The sequence below is a fragment of the Monodelphis domestica genome, chromosome 3 (assembly GCF_027887165.1).
Source record: "Monodelphis domestica isolate mMonDom1 chromosome 3, mMonDom1.pri, whole genome shotgun sequence".
NCBI classification, from domain to species: Eukaryota; Metazoa; Chordata; class Mammalia; order Didelphimorphia; family Didelphidae; genus Monodelphis; species Monodelphis domestica.
In genome coordinates this window covers 237,801,243-237,817,294 of record NC_077229.1, presented here as the reverse complement: position 1 = coordinate 237,817,294, position 16,052 = coordinate 237,801,243, and positions in this window count along the sequence as shown.

Below are 16,052 nucleotides of genomic sequence, written 5' to 3'. Positions count from 1 at the left end.
TTACTCCATCCTACTTAGATCTTACTTTATGGTGAAGATAAAGTTGTAATCTCTTGGTTGAAGAATGAAGGTACTTAGTTCTTACTTTATAGTGAAACTAGAACTTTAAGCTAAGTCTATTTTTAGATCTTACTACAAAAAGGTGTTGAGTAACTATAAAGGTTGATTACAAAAAGGTTAAGTAACTAACAAAAGGTGAATTTAACAAAGAAGTGTTAAGTAACTCAAAAGATGAAGTCTAATCAAAGGAGATGAAAACTAAAGAATGGGCAGTCATGGAGGAAAGCCTCTGATGTGATTGGTAGACATGAAAATTTAGGGGAGGGGACACAAGAGTAAAAGGTCTATATATTTGGCTCACTTTCTCTCTCCCATACCTTTGGAGGAGGAGAGGTAGCTGGTGGCAGCGTGCTGGGCCTTTCAGCATCTTGACGTGGCTACAGCTATTGTCCAGTTCCGTGGTGAGTTTCCAGCTGAATTTTTCCTCCTTTACTTTCTAAACTTTATCCTCTTAGAAGCCTCTAATCTCCTTCAGAGATCTAGTAGCAGAGATCTTGAACTCCCTCCGGCACAGGCTAGGTGGGAGAAATCCTATATCCTCTTCCCTCTTTCTCCTTAAATCCTTCCCTCTATATTAATTAAAATTACCATAAATTTCCAGATTGACTTGGGTATTTTATTTGGGATTTTTCCCCCTGGTGACCAATTAATTTAGATTTTAAATCAAAACCCTAAAATTATCTCTACAGTAATAAAAGTCAACTTGTAGAAGTTCATAGCTGTTTTTATAGGATTTTGAAGGTTGGTTCAAATTATTGAATAATAAAACCTACATATTCAAAGGACATTAGCTATAGTTAATAAATTCTAGTACAAGATCCAAATGCTTTATTGATGCTGTCACTTATATCTTGAGACAATATTTTAGAAAATAACTTTTTGATATTGTCACAGACAATAAATCACAAGAAGAAACTTAAAAGATATAAAAATTGTTTGTCATAAAATCTGAGGACGCTATTATTGACATAAATTCCGAGAAAACCAAATACTATTCCTACTTTTACAACTGATTCTATTGTTTCTCGTATCTTTATTTAGAATTAGAATATAGTAAAAATGTGTACTTAATATAAGAAGTTCTTAAGCTATCACAATTGATTAACAACTTGAACTAGCCTTTCTTACTTTCCAGTTACATATACTACTTAAAGGATTATATGAGATGAATTAGTTTTATACTAAATGATAAAAAAAGAAAGTTATTAAAATAAATGCAAGTTAAGCTCTTCAGTATTTGTAAGATAACTATTCTCTTTGTTCCCTAAAACCTCAAAGTCCAATAGAATTTTTTTTTATTTTTATTTGGTCATTTCCAAACATTATTCATTGAAAGTCCAATAGAATTATTATGCTGTGGGTCTGAAAATTTTCCACTGGAGTTTAGATCTGATGTCATATTAAAATATGGAAGTCTACACATACACATAGAACATAAATCTACAACATTCATAAGGCCCAATATTTATCAAGTTCCACTAAAATAGAAGGTCTTTCAAAGATAGATTAAGATCCAGGTTAGCTATATGGAGAAACTTCTCCTTTGAAGACTAGCCATGAGATGAAGGATTATTTATTTGTTTTCTACTTTTCTCCTCACTTCCCCTTTGGTCCCAAAATTTAATAAGATTTCTATTAAGATGTGGAATATATATATGTATATATATATATATATATATATATATATATATATATATATATAACCTTATTGTACCGTTATGGTTATGGGGTGTATGGGGTGCTCAGGGAGGGGTAATATCTCTGGTATGGAGGGCTTGTCGTGCCCTTCTAGAGCAGCTCTCCAACCACTGACCCTCACTTGACACCCAGCTCTCACTTGTGGCTCCTAGTAGCTGCTAGCATGCGGCAGCGGCCACACCCCAGGCAACGGCTTCGACAGGCCGGCTAAACCTTGTGAGGGTAGCCATTGGGTAGACGTTGACCCCTGGTGAACCAGGGCTTTGCTCACCCAGCATGTGAAGACTGCTTCGGCGGAACAGGCGGAAGAAACCAACAAGAAGGTTCAACGGCTGAGATGGCGATGCAGCAAGGCACTGTGGAGTGCTTAGGGTATGATGGAGCACAAAAGACAACATGGCCACCCAATGCAGCTGAAGAAGTCTCCAGGTGTAACGACTTTTCGTGCCAATGGACCCAGGCTTCCAATGCCAAGAGAGTGGGACTGTCTCTGTGCATCGACTTTTCCACTTAAATCTTCATGCACAGGTGTCTTTGTGCACAAAAACGCACAAATACAATCGTCATCCTTGGTTCGAGAGACAACCAACAACTGTTACCACTTTTAAGAATTTGCCCACACCATGCCCCATTATTGAAACAAATATTCTATATACATTTTTCCATTGAAATCAATTTCTTCTTCTTCTTCTGTAGAGGACCAATTCATTTAATATTAAACCCATTGAATTTTCTTTGATTTGCTCCTAAAAAATAATCTTTATTTCCTCTGACTTTCCTAGAACCTAGAATTCAAAGACTTTTCCTTGACTCCTTTGCTTAATCACATTCTGCTTTAAATTCTACTTAGTTATGTAAATGGCATACTCTTTCTATTAACTTGCAGATAAGAGAAATTATATTGTTTTCCATCTTCATATGCCTAGTATCTACCACAGCGATAAGTACATAGGAAATACTTCATAGATATCTTTAATGGAATTTGTTTGTATAAAAGCCAAAAGATCCTAATTCTGACTTTAGAAAGGTACTTACCATGACTATCTAACCTCTAGTTTTAGATGAATATGTGTTGAAGATGAAGATAAAAATGTGAAAGAGGTATTTGTTCCAATAATTGGGCATGGTGTGGTCAAATGTCTGCATGCAACCATATGGTATTATGGAGCATCATGCAGATGTCAGAGAAGCGGAACTTTGTTTAACCAAGAATTGGAGGTGTCAAACTATACAAGTGGTATTAGATGCTAATTTAGTTTTCTTTTTCTTTCATTAAAGACCTTGATTAATAAAGAAATTACTGAGCTTATAGGGTTAAGGGGCCTGAATGCATATGATGGGCATTCAAAGCAAAAACAAAGGAGGGCACCTTCTAACTGGTCCATGTAAAGCCTAGCATATTTATTGATGTTTAGTGAATACTGAACAGCAATAGGACACCAACCATTTACTTATCCTATGTCTTGGGTCCTTTGTGATGGGTCATCATCTAAAGAAAACACAAAAAGAGGAAATCAGAAAAGAACAATGTGCTCCTGGGCACTTGAATTTTATTTTTTTGACAATCCTAGATAAAAAAGAACATTAAAAGAGAAAAGGAAAGACTTGAATGAGAGGAATTTAGAAGTTTTTCTCCCTGTAAAATAAAAGGCAGCTCACTGATCTCTAAAATGTATTCCAGGTCTAAATCCTATGACTATGATTTTATGAAGGAAAAGAAAATAGCTATCTGATTCTAGTCAGATTCCATAAGTTTACATTCATCATCTGGATTTATATTAAGAACATCTATGTTTTACAGTAGTTTTCAAATGTTTTATTGGATAAAATACGTTTTCATTATATGATGGGAAATATAATGTGTTTCAAAAATTCTTTAGGACTCAAGGCAGCATCAATCTCACATTAGAAACTAGTCTTTTAACACGTTAAATAATGTAAAGATTGAGAGACACTGGACAGTGTGTCAGAACTTGTCCTAATAGTAACATCTCTGCCAAAGAGATTAGGCTACTGTTTCCCTAAAAAAAAAAGGAATCTATCCTTAATATGTGATTTGTTCAAGGGACCTTAAGGCTTGAGGTATTGATAAATTTTCTAGACAACTAGACTATAAAGATTAACCCATGAGGAATTGTGCTTCTCAAATTCACTGGATGGCTCACTGCCTGTTAGTCACCAAAACCAACATATTCTGCTGACTGGATATACTTCCCCTTTTTATATTATAGACCCCTTGGACAGGTTGGGAAAGCCTAAATATCTCTTCTCAAAATGTTATTTTAAATGCATAAAATAAAAATACAAAAGATGTGTATATTCATAAATAAGGTCCTGGAACCTTTGTTAAAAATCTTTGCAACATAGAAACAAAGGACCTCTGCCTGCCTAAACATGTACTTTATTATCTTTTCAGGTTGTGGCTCAGTAAATCTGTTTAGGTTAATTATTAAATGTTCAATAAGTATCTCATTTCATTCCACTACTGAACCCGAATTGTCATATTCATGTAAATCAGCTCTGCCTTAAAATAGGCCATAAACAGTTTGCACACAAAAAAAAATAATCTCAAAGGATCTCATAATAACACTTTTTTCCATAACTAATTTGTATAATAAATGCTCATAGGAGACAATCTAACCAATATCAAACTCTTATGCCAAAGATTAAATGACTTGAAAAGAGATATCAGTATTTTGCTGTAAATATCATACTGTGAATTATAGTGAAAATATAACTATATTCTTGCTATTCTGATGTGTGGCTTAGTAGAAAGGGTCCTGGGTTGAGATTTAAATGATTTTGCTAAGTTATTAAAATGCTTAGTGATTTAGGATGGACAGATAAGTAGTACAATGGCTAGAGCAACTGGTCTGGAGTCAAAGACTCATCTTCCTGAGTTCCAATTCCTTCTCTGGCATTTATTAGCTATGTAACCATGGCAAGTAACTTAACTCTGTTTGCCTCGGTTTCCTCATCTATAAAATGAGCTAAGAAGAAAATGGCAAACCACTCTAGTATCTTTGTCATGAAAAATCTCAACAAGTCATCATTAAAAGTCAGATACCACTAAAATGACCAAACCAAAAGCAACAAAAATATATGTGGTTATGGCAAGGAAATCTCTCTGGGCTTTAATTGTTTCATTTATAGAAAGAGTTGAAACTTTATGGCTAAGGTTCCTTCCAGCTCTAATATGTTATGATTACATAATGTTAGGGGAAAATGAGTTATATGTTCATGAGACTATAATGATAGCTGGAATAGTTCTATGTTATGACTTGGGTAATATGATGGTAACCAGGGACAGAGTTACAAAGATAGGTACTTATGGCACTGGAGTGAATAATTCTGGATAGTAGCATCTACCTGAGACCTAGAAAATGGAAGCCAATATGAATCTGAAATACTGCATTCTCAGTCTCTCTACATAAGGACTGTAAGCAGCAATAGCAGGAATATGTGTTGGATTAGAAAATGCAGAGAGAGAGAGAGAGAGAGATGCACACATAGATGGATGGAAGATAGATTATATACAGAAAATAAATTTTCATCTATACATATATATTGCATACACACATACAAAGATTGATGATAGACAATGCTAGATAGGACCGTGATGGCAAGCCTTTTAGAGACTGAGTGCCCAAACTGCAACCCTCACACCACCTGTGAGTCCCCCTCCTTTCCCCAGGCAGGGGGTTCACTAACATGGTCCTAGTATTAACTCAATATAAACTTCAGTGACTATACATTTCATTAACAATATAATTAACAATAACACAAAGACAAGTCACTTGCCAAGACAAACCAAGGAACTATATGAATACAACTACAAAATATTTTTCACACAAATAAAGTAAAATCTAAACAACTGGAAAATATTAATTGATCATGGGGAGACCAAACCAATAAAAAATGACAATTCTGGGTATATTAATTATCCTATTCAGTAACATACTAATCAAACCATTCAAAAATTATTTCATAAAGCTAGAAAAATAACAACAAAATGTAGCTAGAAGAATAAAACCCCCAAAATATCAAGGGAATTAATGAAAAAAATGAAGGAAAGTGGCTTAGCTGTACCAGATCTTGAACTGTATTATAAAGCATCAAATATTAAAATAATCTGATATTAGATAAGAAATAGAGAAGTGGGTCAATGGAATAGATTATGCATTCAATACACAGTAGTATAAGACCATAGTAAACCAACGTGTGACAAAATCCAAGATTTTTGGAAGAAAAACTCACTATTCATTAAAGACCCACTAGAAAACTGGAAATCACAATGGCAGAAATTAGACATAGACCAACACTTCATGCTATACACCAAGATAAAATCAACATGTATTGATTATTTAGAAATAAAGTGTGATATCATGATATCATAAACGAATTAGGAGAGCACAAAACAGCATACATGTTAAATCTATGGATAAATGAAGAATTTATAATTGAAGAAAACAGAGAGAACCTTGAGATATAAAATAGATAATGAAGACTATATTAAATTTTAAAAGTTTGTACAAGCAAAACCAATGAAACCAAGATTAGAAGGAAAAAAACTGAGAAAATATTAATAGCTCATATACCTCAGAAAGGCCTCATTTCTCAAATCTACAGAAAACTGAGTAAAATTTGTAAGAATACAAGGCATTTCTCCAGACAAAAAAAAAAAGAGAGAGAGACCATCAAGTGCCATGGAAGTCACTGATAGAGTCTGAATGCAAATTGAAGCATACTATTTTTCACTTCATGAATTTTTCTCGAGTGATGTGCCTTCTTTCATAATATGATAAACATGCAAATATGCATTATATCATAATACATGTATAACCTATATCATATTAAATGCCATCTTGGTTAAGAGAAGGTATAAGAGAGAACAAGAGAGCATAGATCAAAATATGTCAGAAAATGATTATTTTAAATTATATTAATATGTAATGTGGGAAAAATTTTTAAACAGTTTTTAAAAACGATACAAGGCATTTCTCAATTGATAATTGTATTCTTATAAATTTGACTCAGCTGTCCATAGATTTAAGAAATGAGGCCTTTCTAAGAGAAACTTGTTTTTAATATTTTTACTAGTTGAGTAAGAACTGATGAATTCTGAGTAAAGACTGGAATATACTTTTTTCATTTTCTTTATGTTTCTTGTTTGCATGTTTGTTTTCTTTTGCAACATAGCTAATATGGAAACATATTTAAGTTATTTCATATGTGTAATCAATATCATATTGTTTACCTTCTCATGGGGTGGAGGAGGGGCAGGAGGAATGATGAGAATTTGCACCTCAAAATGTTTTCAAAAATAATTTTAACTCTTAATATGTTTAGGAAACATTAAGTAAAAGAAATAAATACTAAAAATATTTTTTTCATCCCCTACAAAATATATTTTAAAAAGACTTCTATACATTTTCACTGTCTTCCCCATCTTTTATCCTCTCATGGCAGAAACATAACCTCTTCAATTTCCACAATGCCATAATTTGGACAGCTCTCTAGACTCACTCCACAAAAAAAAAAAAATTATCTTCATACTTTTTCTATAAAATAATAATTAAAATAGTTCCCCTGAAAGACCTTCTTTCTGCCTTCTCTATATTTCCTCCTGAATTACCTCTCCATGGATTCATATGTGATTATATATGTATGTATACATATGCATATATGTGTGTATGAGGAAATATATGTACATTCATAAAATGTGTTTATATGAGAATCTCTCTCCTTTACCTATTGTCCACTCCTTACCAAACCTCAATTCCAAATTAGTTCTACTGTTCACCTTTATTCCTACTCACATGCTTCTGAATAGAGCTGGAGGAAGCCACCAAGTGGTACTGATTACATTAGAAATTCATACAATTCAGCTTTGACTTGATCCTCAGAAAAGTAAGGTTTTTTTTCCATTTTTTTGTTCCTAATTGAATAACTAGTGCACTCTTTGTAGATATATTTCAATATCTTCCCTCCTCAACCTACTATATGACCCTCTCTAGTCACACCTTTTAATTAACTAAAATAATTGAAGTCACTCAATGATAATTCCATCTTCTCTCTTTATATCATCTTCCCTAATTTCCCTTTTCCAAATGTCTGATGATGAAGTGTTCCTTCACTTTTCTAAGACCTACCACTCTTTAAGTGTTCAATCTTGTCCTCTGCTGCCTTTTGGAAATTATCGCCTACGTAATATATTCTTTCCTTTATCTTCAAACTCTATCTCATTTCCCTACTACCTTCCAAAAATACACATTTTCTCCATTAAAAAAAAAACACAACAACTTTACTAGATCCTACCATTTCTCTCCCTTTCTCAGAGTGTTAGGGGAAAATGCATGCCTCTACTTGCTATCTTCAATTAACTTTTACTATCTGACTTCATCATTCAACTGAAATTGCTCTTTTCATTACCTAATATGATGTTTTCTTGGACTTCATTTGATTTGACCTATCTGCTGAATTTGGAAGTGCTGACAACCTTTTTGTTCTTTTTTTTTCTTTTCTAGTGTAAGGGCTAAATTAGGAGTTTGACAAAATAAGAGAACAGATTTTAACAATTTTATTTTAAATGAGAATATAGTTAAAGGAAGGAAATATAAGAAAGAGTTGGAGAGAGAAAATGCCTAACTAGCTATCTATAATTACCTATAACTCTCTTTATCTGCTTATAACTGCCTTTAACTGGCTATAACTGCCATTAGAGAAAAATCCGACTGATCAATAACAACCACCCCACAAAGTTCCAACCGAAATCAATCCAATCCAAGATCAGCCCCAATCAAGTGTTTTCCAAGATCAGCCCTGATTAAGTGTCAAGTCTCCTTTTCAGTCCTTGCGCTGACCTTTTATGTATTCTCGATATCATTTCCTGTCTCTCTGGTTTCTACTTTCTTTCATTGTGGGTTGGTATATCTTTACTCATCTCTATGGTAAAAGGACCTCCAGGTCCCCAGTTAAATTAGAGAAAGGTATTAAGAATTCCCTTTTACACTAGGTTTACATGATTTTTCTCTCTCCTGGTTCTCCTCTTACCTACATGACCACTCCTCAGTCTCCTTTGCAGGATCATCAAACATTATGCCCTCTACCTATGGGTGTTCCTCAAGACTCTGTCTTGGACCCATTCTATTCTCTCTCTATCTTCTTTCTCAGTGATCACATCAGCTGCCAAGATTTAATTATCACGTTATTCAGTTGACTGATCAATGTATATATGAAATCTAAATTGAGCTTCAGTCTTGCATGACTAACTGCTTATTGGATATCTCAAACTAAATGTACAGAAACTTTTCAGACTCATCATATCCCAACCGCAACTTATCTTTCTTTTAACCTTACTTCACTCTCAGCTTCCCTATTTATTTTAATGCCACTACAATTTTTCCCTGTTCTCAGGTTTAAAGTTTTGGCTTCCTTCTTAGTTCTTCAGTCTCTTATTTCAAATATCCAATGGATTTCCAAGTCTTTCCACTGCTCCCTCCACAAAATCACTTGCATCTACTCATTTTTTTCTCTCGAAGAACCACCACTATTTTTATTTCAGGTCCTTAGCACCTCTTGCCTAGGATGACCAACTGCCTCTTAAATTGGTACCCTTGCCTCAAATTTCTGCAATTCCAATGTATCTTCCATACAGCTGCTAGTAACTCCCAATTGATTCTAGAATCAAATATAAATTTGCTGGTTTAGCTTTTAAAATCCTTAAATTGGCCCCAAAATTATCTTTACAGAATCATTATTTTACTCACTTGTCACAGAATCCAACTTCCTTAACCATTTTATTTTTGCATACTTTGTGTTTATTTTCTTTATGTTTAGTTCATGTTTACATATGAAGTTTTGTCTCAAACTATAGTAATCTTAAAGTTCACATTACTATTTCTTTCGGAAAGGGTCTGACAATCTACTGCTCTGTTTACTCTCACCATTCCTGTGATTCCCCAGGTCAAAACTCCCTTCCCTGAACAAGACTGATCCTTGAAAGCAGAAATATGTCATGTTTTGTATTTGTACTACTAGGGCCCTTGCTGACTCATTCTGAAGATCCCTAATTGATCCAACATCCCCAGAATGGGGTAAATGCCCTGATTTGATGCTGTAGTTCAGTTCCCACAAAATGGCATGTGTAGGGAGCTTGAATCTTGACCTCTGCCACTAAAACTTCTAAGCAGAACTTTTATTTTCAGGGAGAAGTGGTGGGGAGACATTTCTCAGCCTCTTATTTTGAAGGTGCCTTCCTGCCCAAACTGCATGTTAGTGAATTCTCCCACTGTAGAGTGATGCTGGCAAGTACCTGTGGGGGCTAGCATTCCTGTAGACTGCAAAGCCTGTGTACTCTTGGCCCTTTGGCCACCTTAGGGACCAAAGAGAGGTCATGACCACTAACTATTATAGGAGGAAAAAGAACTTTATCCTATCCCAGAAAGGCCAACAATGTTGGAACTACCGAGCCTGTATAGACCCAGTTGTGGAGGTCCAATGGATCAGACTTCCCACATCAGGTCTTTCTCCTCATCTCGACCCATCTTGTTTCATTCTATCCAGCCCAAAAGTATTAAGGGGACTGGAGGTAGCTGCACAGAAAAAGGATTCCATGACTATCCTATGTTATCATCCTGTATCATATCTCTTCAGGACTGAGGGACTTTGATGTAACAATCCAAGGGCATAGTATTTACATCTGGGTCCTCTAAGCCTTGATGGATGAGAGCAGAGATATATTCCATTGCCCAAGTGTCCACAATGGACCCAGGTTTAAAAATATCCTTGAGGAAAAATACTTGCATAAAAATATTTATAGCCACACTCATTGTGGTGGCAAAAAAATGGAAAATGAGGGGGTGTTCATTGATTGGGGAATGGCTGAACAAATTGTGGTATATGATGGTGATGGTATACTATAGTGCTGAAAGGAAAAATAAACTGGAGAATGTCTATGTGAATTGGAAAGACCTCCAGGAATTGATGCAGAGTGAAAGGAGCAGAACCAGGAGAACATCATATACAGAGACTGATACACTGTGGCACAATCAAATGTAACAGACTTCATTTCTGTCTGTTCAGAAACAGACAATTCAATGATCCAGGTCAATCCAGTGGAATTTAGGTGAATGAATGCTGTCTACATCCAGAGAAAGAACTGTGGGAGCAGAAACACAGAAGAAAAACATATGATCGATCACGTGGTTCAACGGAGAAATGATTGGGGTTTTGGCTTTAAAAGATCACTCAATATGAATATTGATATGAATATGAATAACATGAAAATAGGTTTTGAACAATGATACATACATAACCCAGTGGAATTGCTTGTCAGTTTTGGGAGTTGGGAGGGGAGAAGGGTGGGAACAATCATGAATCATGTAACCATGGAAAAATATTCTAACTAAATAAATTATTTTTAAAAGGAAGATAAAAATACTCTTGAGGGAAATGAGGTTGGTTAATGCTAAGACATATTGAGCCCCACCAAAGGAAGTCCCTTACCACCATCTGACTGACTGGAGACACTGGGCCCTGGTCAAAAGCTGTGACTCCCTTTTCTTTTTCCTCATTTCAGGCTGGGTTGGCTATGTCCTCATTGTACTCTGGAAAGAGAGAGAGAGAGAGAGCTAAGTCTAGTCTGGGAAGAGTGTGTTTGGCACCTTTTCCCCATAATGTTCAATTTTTTGTTGTTCTCAAATAAATGAAACCTGAACCTGGAAAAAATAACATACAGTAGAAAGTTAATAAATGTTATTCTCTAATTATTCATTTCTTCAAATTCGGAATACAAGATGATTTAGGGACAAAAATGAAGACTTTTTTGGAATAAATGTTTTCAGAAAGATCTAAGATTAGGAAAAAATATGCTGGCTGGGCAAAAGCGAAGCATTGTTCTAAGTATAGTGCAATACAAAGTAAGGAATATAAAGAAAAGGGAAAAAAACATTTCCTGTCCTCAAGGATTTTGCTTTCTAACAGAGAAGACATGATACAAATAACTATGGAAATATCAGATCTATATGGAGCAGTTTGAAGGTAAGAGTGCCACATAGACAAGCAATAGCTCAAGAGACAAAAAAGAATTATGGAGGAACTCATGATCCTTTTATTATTGTTTTGAATTATTACTAGATTAATATAAATACTTCATGGTATTTAATTATTTGTAACAAGTAATGTTCAGTAATCACGGAGAGCATATCACTTTGCCTAAAACTGGTAGAGATTGGTTAAGGGTAGGGAATAGGTTAAGGACATTTTTTTTTCAAAATTATGTCAATGTAAAACCTGGAATGAATGTTGGTCCCTGATCACAGTTTTTCCAGTTGTATATCTGTTCATGTCGTGAAGCTATTTATTTAAAGAGGGACTTTTTATATGTATAAGTCCGGGAGAATTACTGTACCAGTCTTGCAAATGCAATCTGAGGTCATTTAGGCATGTTATTGAATGCCACAAAATAGAATCATATGCCCATTCATTCTTCCAGAAACAAGTAAAAATGCTTTAGGAAGTGATCCGGAGTGTACAACTATTCCATTAGCTAATGAAATAACTTGTTAGAACCAAGGAGTCTCTTGGTTTCTAGATTTAATGCAGCATGCAGTGTTATAGTGTGGAAACACAGCTCATTATTTTTAGCCTGGGTTTGGCAAATTTCTGGCTAGTACATCTGGTTCTTTAATCTGGGGTTATCATTAAAATCACAGAGGAGGGATGGTTTGGACAGTTAATTTTATTCTTACATGAAGGGTCAAATAGTAACTGAAGAACTTTATACTATACTTCTCTTGAGTTATCTTGCTATAAAACTTTACTACAAACTGTAAGAAATTCTTGTTCTTTGATTTGTCTAAATGATTTCTGCGGTCTGATAAAAGTTCAATTAAAAATAAATAGATTAAAGACTCATTGTATATTAGTTTTAATATTTATATATTTATGCTTTATTTCATATATACCAATAAAGTAATTTATATTGTCCTTTATATTTATGAAAGGGCAAAAGGAAAAAATAAAACATAGAAGACTTTGAATTAATTTCCATTAAAAAAGAGGTTTTGACATTTAAAACTGAATATGGGCCCCTCAATGATTATCTATTTAAATAGTCTTCTTTTTCTGGTCACATTGTTTAATAATTTGTAGGGGAAACAAAATATAGAATTGCTTCCTTAAAATATATATAGACATACATATGCAAGGATCCAGATAGATTGGGTTACCAAGATGATGTTTCATTTAGACATCATAGTATTTAATAGCTATGTGACCATAGCTCAATCATTTAAACCCTCTGAATTTCAATTTTCTCATCTTTGAAATAGAAATATTAATATTTGTAATACATGCTTTGAAAAGTTAGTGTGAGGTTTATATTGATAATGCATACAAAGGACTGCATGAATAGCAGTTGTTGACACTTGAACAATATTAAGATAGAACTCAAAGTTCCTGGTCTGGGGAAGAGCAAATATTGTCCTCTAGTCTAAACAAATTGGCTTATTTGTTCTCCCCTCTACTTGACATTCCATCTCTCATCACTACACTTTTGCACACGATGTTCCACTACTTGGAATCTTTTCAACTCTTTTAAATAGAGATCTAGATTCCTTCAAATTCCAGCTCAGATATCAAATGCCATATCCCAGAAAAGGGTTTCTTAATATCTCTTAATATTTATCAGTGCACCCACTCCTCTTGAAAATACTTTGTATTTCCTCCTGTGACTTTCTCTATCCTTCCCTTTATATATGCATGTATATGTAATTATGCAAATATTTGAATATATTATCTTTGTACATGCTCTTTCTGCTCCATCACTTTCACATATGGACTAGCAAAATCTAAGCCCCTACACTACAAATTCTTGTTCCATTTTTGTCTTAGTATTTATGGTCTTTTCCAACACCATACAACTTGCCCAACTTGCCACACAACTCCAAATACCTTCCATAGCTACCTGTTGAAGAGCATAACGTGTATTTATTTTATTTTATTTCTTTTATATTATTTTGTATGAAACTAAGTCATCTTACATGTAATTGTTAGAAAGGCCAGTCTCAGTTGTTAGTTAACTGTAATATAGAGAGTTAACTTAAGAGCTCCTGTTGTAAACCTTCTTATATATACATCTTTAGCATCTCCTGACTAGAAAGATAACAGAAAAAATCATTGAGTCAGTTATAAAAGTAGGATTAGTTTTTGTTTTTCTAGGAGTGTGTGTCAACAAAAGTGTCCTCAGATTTCATGACTCAAAAGGGATAACTTTATGTGTCTCTAAGTTTCTTTTTGTGAGTTATTGTCTGTTATAATATCAATAGGTGTTTTTCCTAAAATATTGTCTGGAGAGAGTGTGAAAAGATCAATAAGTTGCTTGGACCTTATACTAGAATTTGTCAACTATTAGAGTTTTGTTAATCAGTGATTTATATCAACTGTCAAAAGGCTATAAAAACAACTGTGAACTTCCCCAAGATGTCTTTCATCATAGACTAAGAATGATGATGGACCACTGACTCTATTTACCTGTGAATAAAGTCAGTTTTCAGGTCATAATTATGGTCCAGAGATTTTATTTTGTACACTGTATAATTATAAGAACTCAACAAACCTTAACTGTATAGTACAAAATTAAATATCTAGTTGGATTGGAAAATGAATACCAGGACCTGTGATTTATTTCTAAAGAAGAAAAAAAAACCATCCTTTTAGAATGCTGCCAATGTCCAGTGGGAATCTGAGAAAATCTGAGCATTCAGGAATTTCCTTCTCTTTGGGATATGACTCATCCTTAGAATAAGTATATGTAATCAATTGTTTGACTTGGTTGTAGGGTAAGTCAAAGCATCTCAAATCATGTTCCCTATTTTTCACTAGAGGGTTCTTTGGAGACCACAGCAATCATTTATGTCAATCACAGAAAGTAAACTATAGACATTTTTATGAGGCATATTGTTAACAAAAAAGACCAAATGTATAATAAAAATAGGAAATATCTACTTGTGAACTACACAGATTTTGTGTTATGTTTTACAACAGAGTAAAAATGTCAACAAATCATAGTATTTATTACTAGCAAAGCACATGTTAAGTGCCATTGTTTTATTCCAGTGAATCCTAGAAATGGACAAGATTCACTATACTATAATCTTGAAACTAAATGACTTTTAAATGTTTTTTATTGATATATTGTTTCTTACATCATCATAATTATCCACATTATCCTTCTCCCTCTCCCAGGGAACTATCCCATATAACAAATTATAAGTATAATATAATTTGTATGATATAATATGCAATAATATCAATATATATAAAGAAGAAAAAAATCAACATAAGTAACTGATACACTGAAAAAGTCTGGGAGTGGGATCAGGCTGGTAGAGCAAAGATGGTATGTTTCCCAAACTCTTCTAAAACACACCTTTTATAATAACTTTTTTTTGGTGTATCAAATATAATTCTAATGGGGAAAGCTAACAAAAAGCATAGTGGATATTTTTTTTCGAGTGAGCAGAAGACAGAAAAGAGGTGTGTAGGTGGCTCAGTGGATAGAAAGTCAGGCTTGGAGATGGGTGATCCTGGGTTCAAATTTGAGCTCAAACACTTACTAGCTGTTTGATACTAGGCAAGTCATATATGCCCAGTGGCCTAACCCTTACTGTGCTTCTACCCAGTAACTGAAATTTAGCATAGGTTATAAGATAAAAGGTAAGAGTTTAAAATAATAAGAGAGAACAGAGGTCTGTGGACAATGGAGTGGGGACTCTGCAAGAATATGATTTGTGAAAGTGACATAGGATGAAAAGGTTATGGAAGAGACTGAGAACCTTGGGGCAGCAGTAATGCCAATGGCCTGGTAAGGGGCCTGAATACCTGGTCACAGAGAAACCAGGGGAGCCCTGTTACTTGTACTAGGAACAGAATCATTTAATAGCTCTACTGACTCTTATGCAATCCTGGTCACAGTTTGAGGGTAGAGAGAAGTGGTCACAAGCCAAGGAAAAAAGAGGGTCTACATGTTTAAGGGCCAGAGCACAAACCAAGGGGGCCATTTCTAAACCTCTTTCCAAATTATACCACCTTGAAAAAATTGAAATTTTATATATGTCCACTGGGCTTTTAAAAAATCAGAGAACTCAAATGAGAGAAACACAAACCATATATCCCCTACCTCATTCCTAGAGATCAGGAGAGCCCAAATCTAACATAAAGTCTAATTTCAAGAATTATGCTGAAAAGATGAGAAAAAAACTGGTCATAAATATTTTCTATGGTGACAAGTA